The sequence below is a fragment of the Schistocerca nitens genome, chromosome 2 (genome assembly GCF_023898315.1).
Source record: "Schistocerca nitens isolate TAMUIC-IGC-003100 chromosome 2, iqSchNite1.1, whole genome shotgun sequence".
Classification (NCBI taxonomy): Eukaryota; Metazoa; Arthropoda; class Insecta; order Orthoptera; family Acrididae; genus Schistocerca; species Schistocerca nitens.
Genome location: NC_064615.1, coordinates 349,215,046 through 349,229,150, shown reverse-complemented (window position 1 = coordinate 349,229,150; position 14,105 = coordinate 349,215,046). Strand labels below are relative to the sequence as shown.

At 43.2% G+C, this 14,105-nt stretch overlaps 1 protein-coding gene across 4 annotated transcripts in view; it reads right to left on the bottom strand.

Annotated features, from left to right (window-relative positions):
- The window catches only part of LOC126236165 (atypical protein kinase C), a 782,990-nt gene that overhangs the window by 630,012 nt on the left and 138,873 nt on the right, over positions 1 to 14,105 (bottom strand). The window lies entirely within an intron of this gene.

The window sequence follows — 14,105 nt, the reverse complement described above, 5'->3', positions numbered from 1 at the left end:
AACGTATGTAGATATACAAAGGCGGGTACAGTGTGTGTTCCTAGTGGCCATTGCTACAACTAAAAGCCACGGTATCGCTATAATAGGACTGGTTGGCTAGGGTACTCGACCTAGTACGGGTAGTTTCGCCTAGCAACCTCAAATAAAAACATGTTGAGACAGTTTTTGGGTTTTACTGATACGTGGCGCCATACTCACTCGCCTCTCTGAAGAAAAGCTAGAGTTATACAACAGCAATTTTTAACCTATTATAATATTAAAGCAAACACTGTGCTGTCTGCTCCTCCGTGTTTTTTGTTACCTCGCTGGAGTCCACCCTCCCGTGGAACGTAAATCTGTCTGTGATGCAGCTTCGCAGCACTTGTCACAATATTCTCTTAAGGTGAGGAGACATAAGTCATGGGACAACGATATGCACATACATAAATGGCAGTAGTATAGACTATAGACTATAGACTGTATAAAAGGGCAGTGCATTGATGGAGTTGTCTTCTGTTCTCAGGTGATTGACGTACAAAGGTTCCCGACGTAATTGTGGCCGCACAACGGGAATTAACACCATTTGAACGGGGAATGGCAGTTGGAGCTAGACGCATAGGACATTACATTTCGGAAATCGGCAGGGAATCCAATATTTCGAAATCTACAGTGTCACGAGTGTGCCGACAATACCAAATTTCAGGCATTACCTCCCACCACGGACTATACAGTGCCCGCTAGCCTTCACTGAACAACCGAGAGCATCGGCGTTTGCGCAGAGCTGTGCTAAGAGACGAATAACACTGAGTGAAATAACCGAAGAAATCAATGTGCGGCAAAATTTGGCGTTAATTGGCTATGGCAGCAGACTACCGACGCGAGTGCCTACACTACCAGCACGACATCGCCTGCACCTCCTATCCTGGGCTCGTGACCATATCAACTGGACCCTAGACGACCGGAAAACAGTTGCCTGGTCGGATGAGTTCCGATTTAAGTTGTTTAGAGCTGATAGTACGGTTAGAGTGTGGCGCAGACCCCACGAAGCCATTGACCCAGTTTGTCACCGAGGCACTGTGCAAGCTGATGGTGGCTCCATAATAGTGTGGGCCATGTTTACATGTAATAGACTGCGTCCTCTGGTCCAACTGAACGGACTACTGACTGGAAATGATTATATTCGGCTACCTGGATACCATTTACAGCCATTCATGGACTTCATGTTACCAAACGACGTCACTGGGCCACAGTTGTTCCCGATTGGTGTGAAGAACATTCTGGACAATTCGAGCGAATGATTTGGTCACGCAGATCGCCCAACATGCATCCCATCGAATATCTATGAAGCATAGTCAAGAGGTCAGTTCGTGCACAAAATCCGGCACTGAGGGCACTTTCGCAACTATGGACGGCTGTAGAGGTAGCATAGCTCGTACTTCTGAATGAGACTTCGAACGACTTATTGAGTCCATGCTACACTGCGTTACTGCACTACGCCGAACAGTTTAGGTCAGACACGCTATTCGGAGGTATCCCATGGCTTTTGTCACCTCAGTGTATTTTCCTCAGAAACAGGATTGTCACCTTGTTGTTCTCCCAAACGTAGACGGATCACATGTTTACTGGTTTACTTTTCACGCACATAGAGCACTCGGCAGAGTAACTCCGGTAAATTGAGATGGAATTTCTGAAATATGGAAGACATTAAGCACCAACTGTTCGTCGTGATTTGCCGCACCTCTGTTTCACAACTTCACACATTTTCACAGCGCATACGGTCTGAAGCACGTGAGGACAACTGGCGAGACACAGACTGGCGAAGGAAACTAGAAAAAAGGAAATATGTGACAAACATTTCGCACAGTGAACACTTTATTTTACTGTGTGTCATTGGATCATTCACGCAAAAGTAACAAGGAATGACTTACCAGGTGTACCGGTACGAAATGAGCGTTTTTTTTTGTGAAAATGAAACACTAATTTTGAATTGAAAAGTAAAACATTTTATGCAAAGTACTGACCATTGCTTTCTATACATTTTGACCACGTTTCTGGCAATTTGTGGACACCACGCCAATAGAAATGTTCGTCTTTTGAAGCAAACCAATCAGACACCCAATTTTCCACTTCTTCCTAGGAATCGAAGTGTTCCTCAGCCAATGCGTGTCCCACTGATGAAAACAGATCGTATTCGGAAAGGGCCAAGTCTGGTGAATAGGGCGGGTGGGGTAGCAGCTCCCAGTCAACTGCTTTGATTGCATCCTGAACCAGTTTTGCTTTGTGTGCAGGTGCACTGTCGTACTTTGCCATGTCTTCTGGCCCATTCTGGTCTTTTTTCAATCAATGCATAGTTCAAATTGATCATTTGTTGTCTGTAGCGATTAGTATTCACAGTTTCACCGGGTTTTAGAAGCTCATGATACACCACTCCTTTCTGATCCCACCTGCCCAGAGCATTGTCTTCTTACAGAATCGATCTGGTTTTGCAGTCGATGTTGATGGTTGTCCCGGATTAACCCATGATTTTTTCCCGTTTCAGATTCTTAAAATAAATCCATTTTTCATCGCCAGTAGCAATTCGATGCAAATTGATTTTCTTTCATGTCTTTGAAGCAAAATTTGACAAATGGTTTTTCAGTTTTCCATCTGTCTTTCATTTAGTTCATGTGGCACCCATTTTCCACACTTTTGGATCTTTCCCATAGCTTTCACACGATCATAAATTGTTTGATGTGCAACATTTAGCATTGCTGCCATTTGCTTCCGACTCAAAGTATCATCTTCATCCAATATTGCTTGCAATTCGGCGTCTTGGAACTTTTTTGGTGGTCTTCAACGTTCTTCATTTCTTACAACAAAATCATTATTTCTGAACCGTTGAAACCATCTTTTGCATGTTGCTTGTGATAGAGCATGATCACCATATGCCTCGACAAGCATTCGATGCGACTCTGCAGCACTTTTTTTCAAATGAAAACAAAAAATTAATGCTTTCCGCAAATCATCACTTTCTGGTACAAAATTCGACATTTTTAACACGATGAAAACATATGATGTTGTTTGTTCCATGACTTGATGTATACTAAATATCTCTGACAGATGTCATACCAACCAAACAAAAATAAAATTACGGCTCGTTCACAACAAATGTTCCGTAACTCTCATTTCATAACGGTACACCTGGTATATGTAAGTAGAGTATATCTCCAGCGGCGTCACATCATCTCGTGCAGGTCACAGTGCTCGACAACCAACCGCAGAGCGGGCGTTTGTTTCCATTAAACTGAACTTACAAGGAATAAAGTATAAGACAGAACACTAGTCCATACAGGATGGTCGGCTTAATTTCGACCTTGGGAGACTCACGCAGATACGAACCGCCTCGCCGCCAGTGCTATTTAATAAGGGCGGTCTTCGCTCGGAGTTTCGACGCCAGGAGCGGGCTTTGCCGGCAGCTTAGCGGTGATTTAGCGCGAATCGCCGGCCGCTGTCTTACCTGCCGGCTGGCTATTTAGAGGCGCTTAAGGCCGGCGCGGCGAGCACCTAGCGATAAGCCAGCCTGCCGGCTGCCGGGCGCCAGATGGCCGCCGAAGCCAGTGTCCGCGGCCCGGCGAGGCGCTAACCGGCGCGCCCATTCGTCACTCAATAATGGCCGCCCTCAGTTAGCGTCAGCCGCACGCCATCTTCCATTCCACGCGCCCATCTGCGCCCGGCATTAGCGTTCATGGCCCGTCCCTCACGGCTAAACGCAGCCAGAAGTTAACGCCGTCGCGAGAATGGATTGTCGTCCTCATTTCGGCTGTTGAAGACATTTCACTAACTGCCGTCAAAAAGGTCATGGCGAGATTACAACACGGAAATAATACGTGCTCGTTAAATGGACGAACGTCTCGGCAATATATTCCTAGCCACGGCATTCCGTTAAACCTCCGATCTCGAACAAAACACGACTAAACTGCAGTAGATTAAAGAGACTATTACTAACCGCGAATGGAGCTAATGTTTGTCTCATAGAAATTCAAGTCCGCCTGTTACGCAAACTATTATTCTTTTTAATGCCGAAGCATAAATCAGTACCTTCGTACCGTTATCAAGTGTTATTACCTAGAATCTTAGGCTCTGTATGACCTTCCTTACTGTATTACACAGCCTGCCACTGCTATTTCCGTGGTACCTGTTCTCATTTACACCCTCATCTGTTGGGGAAAGCCTCTCGTGGTCGTGCGGTAGCGTTCTCGCTTCCCACGCCCGGGTTCCCGGGTTCGATTCCCGGCGGGGTCAGGGATTCTCTCTGCCTCGTGATGGCTGGGTGTTGTGTGCTGTCCTTAGGTTAGTTAGGTTTAAGTAGTTCTAAGTTCTAGGGGACTGATGACCATAGATGTTAAGTCCCATAGTGCTCAGAGCCATTTGAACCATTTTTTTGTTGGGGAAATACACACAGGAACGGGTACGTATGTTTGATGAAGCAACATCGCAAATTACAACTTCGAACTTGATAAAACACGATGTTTGTGTTGTTGCTGGGTACTTGGTGCGTTTTGACGTTCAGGGACAACATGTGAACATGAACTGTGACAGGACTTTCGATGTGAGCCCTCATCTACAGTTCGGCAGTCTGAAGGCAGAGCTAGAAAAGGCTCAACGGTTTTCTCTCTTCATGATTGGAATGTGTAACAACGAGGGGGTATTCAACAGGATTTGCGTATGGTAGTACCTCGAAAAACAACAGCTTCGAAATTATCGTGTAATCAACACTGACAACGACGACGCTGCTAACGCCAATGGTCACACTGAGGATGACGAGAATGGTTCAAATGGCTCTGAGCACTATGGGACTTAACATGTGAGGTCATCAGTCCCCTAGAACTTAGAACTCCTTGAACCTAACTAACCTAAGGACAACACACACACATCCATGCCCGAGGCAGGATTCGAACCTGCGACCGTAGCGGTCGAGAGGCTTTCCCCAACAGATGAGGGTGTAAATGAGAACAGGTACCACGGAAATAGCAGTGGCAGGCTGTGTAATACAGTAAGGAAGGTCATACAGAGCCTAAGATTCTAGGTAATAACACTTGATAACGGTACGAAGGTACTGATCAACCGTAGCGGTTGATAAGGAGGATGCTAATTATGGTGATGATGACTACAAGATTTATATCGATCGAATTAGTTATCTTCTGCGATAAGTCGATCTGTTATTTGCCATGGTCGTTTCAAAAGATCAACTCGGCCATTCGTCTCAAGCGATTTAGACGCACCATGGGAAACCTAGACCAGGGTAACTGGGCGAATGTTTAGACTGTGCTGTTCCGAAATAAAGAGTCCAATGTATTTCTTCCTCTCTGATCTTTTCTTTATTTACTTGCTAAAGTACGCAGTCTTTCCCCCTTACTTTTCAATTAGTACACCGAAGAAGCAATGATGGAAATAAAAGATAGGTTCAGGAGTGGAATTAAAATTCAATGTGAAAGGAAATCAATGATACGATTCGCTGATGATATTGCTATCCTGGGTGAAAGTGAAGAAGAACTGCACAACATGCTCAATGGGACGAACAATCTAATGAGTACAGAATAGAGATTGAGAGTAAATCGAAGAAAGACGAAAGTAATAAGAAGTAGTAGAAATGAGAACAGCGAGAAACTTAAAATCAGGATTGATGGCCAGGAAGTAGATGAAGTTAAGGAACTCAGCTACCAATGATGGACGGAGCAAGGAGGGCATCAAAAGCAGACAAGCAATTTCAAAAAGGACATTCCTGGCCAAGAGAAGTCTACTAGAATCAAATATAGGCCTGAATTTGAGTAAGAAATTTCTGAGAATGTACCAAAGTTCAAATGGCTCTGAGCACTATGGGACTTAACATCTATGGTCATCAGTCCCCTAGAACTTAGAACTACTTAAACCTAACTAACCTAAGGACAGCACACAACACCCAGTCATCACGAGGCAGAGAAAATCCCTGACCCCGCCGGGAATCGAACCCGGGAACCCGGGCATGGGAAGCGAGAACGCTACCGCACGACCACGAGCTGCGGACGAGAATGTACCTCTGGAGCACAACATTGTATGGTAGCGAAACATGGACTGTGGGAAAACCCGAACAGAAGAGAATCAAAGCATTTGAGATGTCGTGCTACAGACGAATGATGAAAATTAGGTGGACTGATAAGGTAGGGAATGAGGTGGTTTTGCGCAGGATCAGAAATGGAAAACAAATCCAAGGAGAAAGGACCGTATGACAGGACATCTGTTAAGACATCAGGAAATGACTTCAATGGTACTAGGGGGAGCTGTAGAGTGCAAGAACTGCACAGGAAGACAAGAGATTGGAATACATGCAACAAATAATTGAGAGCGTAGGTTGCAAGTGCTGTTCTGATATGAAGAGGTTGGCATAGGAGAGGAATTCGTGGCGGGCGGCATCAAACCATTTAGAAGACTGATGAAAAAAAATAAATAAATACAAAATTCTTGTTACAAATCTTTTTAACTCACCAAAACATGGAATCTTATTTTATTTACGTAAATCTAATACTGGTTTGTATTGCAGGTACAAATCAAGTATTAAATTATTAATACATGTTGCTAATTTTCATAACGTTGTAACGCGAAAAACACTAGTCCGGCGCGTTAACCACTGTGCCACCACACTGTATGCTGATCTCTGATCTGCTCCAACATTCTAAAAAAAAATTGTAGTTTGAAAATATTCATTTCACTGTCTTACTCTGCCGACCATTTATAAAATCCGTAAGCAAATATTTTCAAATTGTGCAAATCAAAGCGGACAGGAGGAAACGTGAGTTGCGCGTCTAAGAAGCATATTGGCGGCCAAGAGGATTGTGCTGCAGTGCACGTGCTGTCCCCAGCCAGTACTTCTCGGAAGACCTAAATAGGGTCAACTCGGCGGAGCGCGCTGAAAATTTAAACACATCTGGCGCTCCAGGGCGGCGCAGCAACATTTCGTGTGCGAGCTGGCGTCTTGGCCAGTCTGCAGAGTTGTGCAGTTGCTGTCTTAATACAGGCAAGTCATCAAGAGTACCTTCTAGGTAAGTCACCCGTTGCTCCGGGAACTCATCCGCTTGGTGGACACTACCACAAGTTCCAACTCGCCACGCTACGGTAGAAGCTAAAACCTTGACTCAGGACAAACCAATCCCTTCCCACTGATACGCTTTTGAACAGTTCTGTCCCCCAGTTGATTCACTACGAACAACAATCCCTAAATAAATGAAGTCAAACATTATCATCAAACGCATAAATTACACTTGTTCATTATAAGACATCTTCGTGTCACATGCGTCATGTTGGTCTCAGGTATATAAAATGGCTGTTCAACTGTCTATTAGTACTGTATTGTTCATGCAGCGATAGCGAAAATTTACGCGGATGAAACATGGTAACAGAAGCAAACACATTCCAGGAAATATGGGCGCACAACCAAGGATCTCGCCAGGGTATTGTGAATGTGTGGGGCTACAAGCCGCCTCTGAGTACAGTTTGAAATATTGACTTACTTAGTATAAATGTGCGAGTATTTGAACTATAAACCTTTCGATTAAGTCTATCTGATAGGGCTCAAATTTCATTCCGTCCCACGGTTGGGGAATGTGGTACAAGCATAATGGAGTACCAGTATATGGTCCACAATGATTAGGTCGAGAAGCGTCTGTACTTTGGCCTCTAATGTGACTTGAACTCAATGCTCTGCATTTCTCTGTCTTGGGTCGGCTCAAAAGTTAAGTGTACAACATTCCCGTTGATACGGTTCAAGAAACTGGAAAGCGAATTGAACAGCCTAGTGAAGAAATACGAGATGATTCGGGTGTGTTTCAAAGAGTACGAAAATCACTGCGAAGGCAAGTACAGTACTCCACTGAAATGCGACGACAACACGTAGACCCATACTGCGAACAGGTACGAGTGTACAGTGAACTGTAAAATATAACGTGTTCAATCAGTGTATTATTTCATTTTAAATTAAGCCACTAGTGAAATTTGAGTACAATTAGACGGGCCAGTTTAAATTTGTGATACATTTGATTAGCTATGACGATACTACATACTCGAGTCAGTACCGGCTTGTAACCACATTCGCAATTATCTTCCAAGTGGCTTGTTTGCGGACCCATGTTCACTAGAACATTTTCATTTCTATAACTGTATATTTTCACCACCCGTATCAGTTTTCGCTGTTAATTCACGCACTGTATAGTGAACACTAAAAGAGTGATGCGGTGGTGTCAAAATAAGTTTTGCCTCGCAGAGCGACTATAGGGAATATTAAGAATACAATATTTTCAAATGAGAATATACAACAAATTGATTATATTTATTTTAGGCTTGCAATGCAAATAGATTACCGTTTTATGACTATCCTCCAGGCGGTGTTTACATCCACACATCATACAATTTAAAACTAATGAAGTAACAGGAGATGATTTCGGAGAATGGACGTGAAAATTTAAACAGTGAAATGTCTGCTTTAGAAGCTAATGTCCAATTCACATGCAACGGTTTGCTGAACTGTTTTTACCACCACAAAATTTTTTGTAAGAGCAACGCACAAACTGTAACGAATCTCACTTTCAATAACGTCGAAGGAAAACTAATTCTTAAATTTGAACTCGGCAGTCTATCTTCGTTGCGAGAACAATTTCGATGTAAGGGCATGCCGAGCTTCAGATGCTACTGGATATTGCCGAAAGTCCAAAGAATTCAGTCCTGATCAAGTACTTGTGTTACATTTTGTAAGAGAATTAATACTTGCACGGTAATTCCCACGCGTATCAAAAACACGGCAATCGCTGTGCCCAAGAACTAATTCATAAATTCCGTATTTCATTGTAAGGAGACAACACGAAGCCTGGCGTGACATAGCTTACATTTTACTCCAATTAACAACAGCCAGATTGAGAAAAATCTTATCTAAACAACTGTTGCGGCTGTGGATCGACTTACAACGAAAATTATATGCACACAACATGTAATAAGACTCGTTCGACATGATTTCCATTAAAATCACACAAATGATACGTGGAACCTCTAACTAACCAACAAACCAGCTACTCGACCACTAGTGTCATGTCACACGTTACTCAACTTGTGACGAAACAGTACGTGACTGGCGGCAAAGCACGGAGCTCCGGTAACAGTTTCGTTTCAGTAATTCAGAAAACAACAAAAAAGATAACTAAACACTAAAAGCTAGCTCTTAACGAAGATAAATGTTACTACAGCACTTGTGAGGAAGCGAGGTGAAGACTTAAAAACCTGGCTTTGTGAAGCTCCAGGTCTAAATAGCCAAGAGAAATTGCTATACCGGTAAGAGAATTAATATAATCAGGTTTGGACTAAAATTGGACAAGCGAGAGAATGTTTAACAAGCTGAAATGAACTCTTGTCCGTCTCTCTGCACAATCAGAGATAATCATCACTTTCTGAAAACTTTGTTCTTTATACAATTACCTTCTATCAATGTGGTGCAAGATGCCCAATTAGAGCTACTGACTAAGTGATTTACACGTTCGTTGAATACTTTCGGTTATCACATACAAAATACGAAAACAATAATAAACTAGGATGCGTGTATTTCATAGCCAATTGTAACGTTCGCTACGGCGTGCCCATACATAAGGTATATGGTGACTACAGATCCCCATCTACTAATGGGCATTAGTACCGGCGTTACCATCACCTCCTCACTCTCAGTAATACAAAAATCTTAGTCGTCCTGAACGTCTAAGCCAGTTTCGACTTGTTCTGCTTTTACATATTCTGTTTCGTCAAAGTTATTCTTGACCTTCAGGTCATTTTTTACTCTTCGTAAACAAAAGACGAAAAAAACATAATTCATATAGTTTTCGCACTCCTCGTGTTCTTCGCAGTTGTAGCTCTTCGATTACTGTCGACACTCTACAGAGGTCTGTCTTCCTGATGACATCCGATTGTGAAAGAAAGCGTAGTTTTACGACGCCTCTGAAAATCTTCAGCGTGATACTTCTATCTGCTTTGATTAAGTGACATGTGGTGGCAAAAGGAAGTGGGCGGGTGGTAACTGACATATGAGAATTCTGAAAGACGAAACTACTCCGCGTAGTAGTTGTAACAATGACTATTATTAGATCAATGATATACAATATCCGACGAATGAGGGTCTTCAAAATGCTATGTGGCAGTCGCGAAAGCAGGGAATGATGAGAATGAACGCGATTACAACGTTAATTCTCAGTGCACAAAAACCCACCAACAGGTTCTCCCCAAATAGTGCTGCGTTTCTCACGAAACGAAAACACCGTATGAAAGGTTTTACCTTCGTCAGAAGTTCTGTAGCGAGATTACCTTTCAATACAAGAAATGGTCTGTGGCTTGCGGTCACAATAAGCACAAATGTTCATTACAAATAGTAGTTAACGACAATCCTTAGACATTGAACTATGTACCACTTCGTACTTGAGGGACGCTATTTTATCTTCTTTCCTTCTTTAACTTGTTACACAGAATTTGTCGGCAAGGCGAACAGCCATTTGCTACCTCACGTTCTCTTACGGTGGGTCGGAAGAAAAGAAGACTCGTCTGGGCGTATTTCATGCAATAACATTTTGGGCCTAGCAATACAGTCGGCGAACTGTAAATACTGATCATATAACATCTCAGTACAAACGATGTCTGTGGTGGACTTTGTGTACACACACACACACACACACACACACACACACACACACACACACACACAGCGCGCGCCCGCTACGTGAATATAAGTGTGCACGTTAGCACGTTAATGTGACCCTTAAACGACAAATATCGAGTAACGTAAGCAGGACGTTTATTAGTTGTCCAGACAGATGATCACCGACACACTGCACGGTACTCTTCAAGATGCTGGTTAACGATTAGGTTTAGAGCACCCATTTGGCTTTACGACGTTTTTAAAGCTTACGAGTGAGCAATAAGGCAATGCACAAGCGTTTCTAATATCAGCTGATTCGACTGTGCGAGTTCGCTTTCTAATAACGTAAGCGCCGTCCCTTGCTGAAGAAAGGTGGCCTTCCACGTGACGGAATTTATACACCCGTTTGTTACTTTGGCCAGTGACTATGCGTCTCAGTGTTTGCTTCCAGTAATTTCATTTCTAAAACGCTAATCTTACTAGATTTACGACAATTTTAAGTGTTTCCTTATCAACGCAATAAAATGAACCAATTCCACTCTACTTTTTTATATTCATGTTCAAGACTAAAGAGAAAATACAATGAACGAAGTTGCGTATTTCGTTTTGTACTTTGTGACTGCAATTGAGCCACTCTCAAACCCTCTTGTTTTCTGCGGTATGTTGACGATACGTTTGTGGTGTGGCCACATGGACTGGATACTCTACCTACGTTTCTTCAACATCTAAATTCGCTCCACCCAAATATTAACTTCACTATGGAAGTGGAAAAAGATGGCACTCTACCTTTTCTTGATGTTTTGGTACGAAGGAAAGCAGATGGAACCTTGGGACACAGCGTATACCGCAAGCCAACGCATACAGATCTATATTCGCAGGCCACAAGCTGCCATCATCCAGCACAATGCGGTAGTGCATTACGTACGCTAGTTCATAGAGCGCGTGTGGTGTCTGACTCTGAAAGCCTGCCGAGTGAGATGCAACATTTGAAGACAGTCTTTCGTCAAAACGGTTATTCTGAGAGACAAATACGTAATGCATTGAGGCCCAAGCGAATTCCATCTATGGACCAGAATGAAGATACGAAGACACCCACCACCTTGGCGTTCTTGCCGTACTTTGGTGCCATGTCGTCAAGAATCGGAAGAGTCCTCGAAAGATACATCAAGTGTGTTTTCCGACCATCTGCGAAACTGAGGAACCTGTTAGGTTCGGTTAAGGATGATCTCGGTCTGAGGAAGCGTGGTGTGTACAGGATTCCTTGTCAGTGTGGGGCGGCATATATAGGTCAGACATGTCGCACAGTACAAGAACGTTTGGATGAACATCATCAGCGTCATACACGCCTGCGCCAACCGGATTTATGAAAAGACGGAAGTTTTATCCCCAGCATCCTCTTTCTGGGATTGCGTCATTAAGGAGGCAATACATATACGTACAGCTGATAACCTTATCAACAGGGATGCGGGATTTCAATTGCGTACAGCCTGGAACCCTGCATTGGCTGCTGTTAAATCACGACGAGAAAGCAAAGAGCTTTCGATAATAGGCCCGTCATAACTTTGGCAGCATGTTAGTAAACACAGCGTCAGCGCACGCGCAGAACGGCCGCTCTGCGTCTCCCGGCAGAGGGTGTTTGAGTCTGGCGCCATCTACCTGCAAATTTATGCGCATGCGTGGTTTCCGCGCTTGCGCAATCTTCACGCGCGTGCTCTATATACAGCGGCGTCGACATGCGGATCTTGTCAGTCGTACCTAGCCACCAGTGAGGTTCAACCACCTGATGATGTCTGACAGCTGCTCCGAAGAAATATTGTGGGATTTGCAGAACGTCATCCGGCGGCACACCCGTGTAGACTATTTACGACAAGAATCTGGTAACACGAAATTTAATAACTGTATCATTCAAAACAGAGAGTTGGCAGAAGGTCCCAGTATCCATTCAATGTTGACAAACAGTGATTTTTAAAATACGAAACCAATTTTTAATACGTCCGTAAACCCGAAACGTAGCGTAAAATGTGACACTCATGGGATCCTACCGTAGATTAAGTCACCTAGTTTGCACTTGACATCTTCGCAGGTGATTAACAGAAACACTCAATGTCCTTCCATAACATGGTGTCCCGCCAGCGATGTTTCCCAGGTGTCAAAGGAAAACAAACACCACTGACGTTTGATAAAATCGATATGCGCCTCCACTGTATACCTGCCCTTCAAACAATGGACGGCATCGTCAATAATAGGCACTAGCTGCCACGTTAACACAGACTGCCCATGTTGACAACTGACATGGGCCTCTTTGTTAGAGAATAAATGCATTGATGATTGCTTCTTGAAATCAATACTTGCAGTAAAGAGCTCGCGTTCAGAAGAAATATATAGGGTACAGAACATGGGGCCTGAACGGCGAAAATAATTTAAATTCCTATGGGTAGTGCGTTGTGTTATGTATGAAACCCAATTAAATGGGCATTAAACACTGGAATACTTTAAAATTTCACAGGTCTTGGATTAGATCCAGCAATGGGACTTGTCAAGTTTGTGTTCATTTCACTAAGTTAAGAAATCTTTTTTTTAATCCAACAAATTTTGCTTCGTGTCTCTGTGACACAAGGAAAGGTCGGAATAGTGTTTTCAAGAACAGCCTTAATCCTTATCGTAACGGAAACTCCCGCGACATGAGAGTTATTCACTGTTCTTTGCGATTAGTGTGACGAAACTGTTTACGATGATCACGACCATGAGAGTTACGCCGTGATATACATTTAATTTTTACTCCACGAAGGTTAAAAGAAATTCCTTGTAAGCAACTACAAAGTTGGACACAATTCTGTTACGATGATCTTCGTGTTGCAGATTTATTGTTAAAAATAAAAATAAAGGAAGTCATTGTTCGCTTTCCATAAGTAGATTTGATTCTTCTCTCTCTTTGTTATTTGCACATAATTTTATGTTTATACGGAATTATATCTACTTTACGTTCGGATAAAATTCGCAAAAATATTAAAAATAGCTCCAAGAGGTGGCCTTAAAACGAGGTGCGATTTCCCTAAATTGCTAACACCACAACTGCTCGTTTCTGAAACAGTGGATTTTTAAAGCGCAGTGTAATGGCTATAATACAAATAATCAATTAACGGAAAAAAGATCTGCCAACTTGGTGAATGGAAATGAGTGCTTTAGTGGCGAAAGAGGCACACTGACATGAGCTACCGAGCAATTCAAATATACTGTGTAACAGGGCCGACCAACATTTGCGCTCCTGGAGCGCGCTCGGCGAGTGCAGTCGAATATTTTCAGCGCTCCGGTTTCCCCCCACCAAATGCGCCATTCCAAGCTGATGCGCGAGTGAGACTGCCATATGCTGAAGCGTGCACATGTGGGACACTTAGGAAAGCGTGAATTGAAACACAGTGCGGCTACTTCTAAGAGGCGAATATTGCAGCAT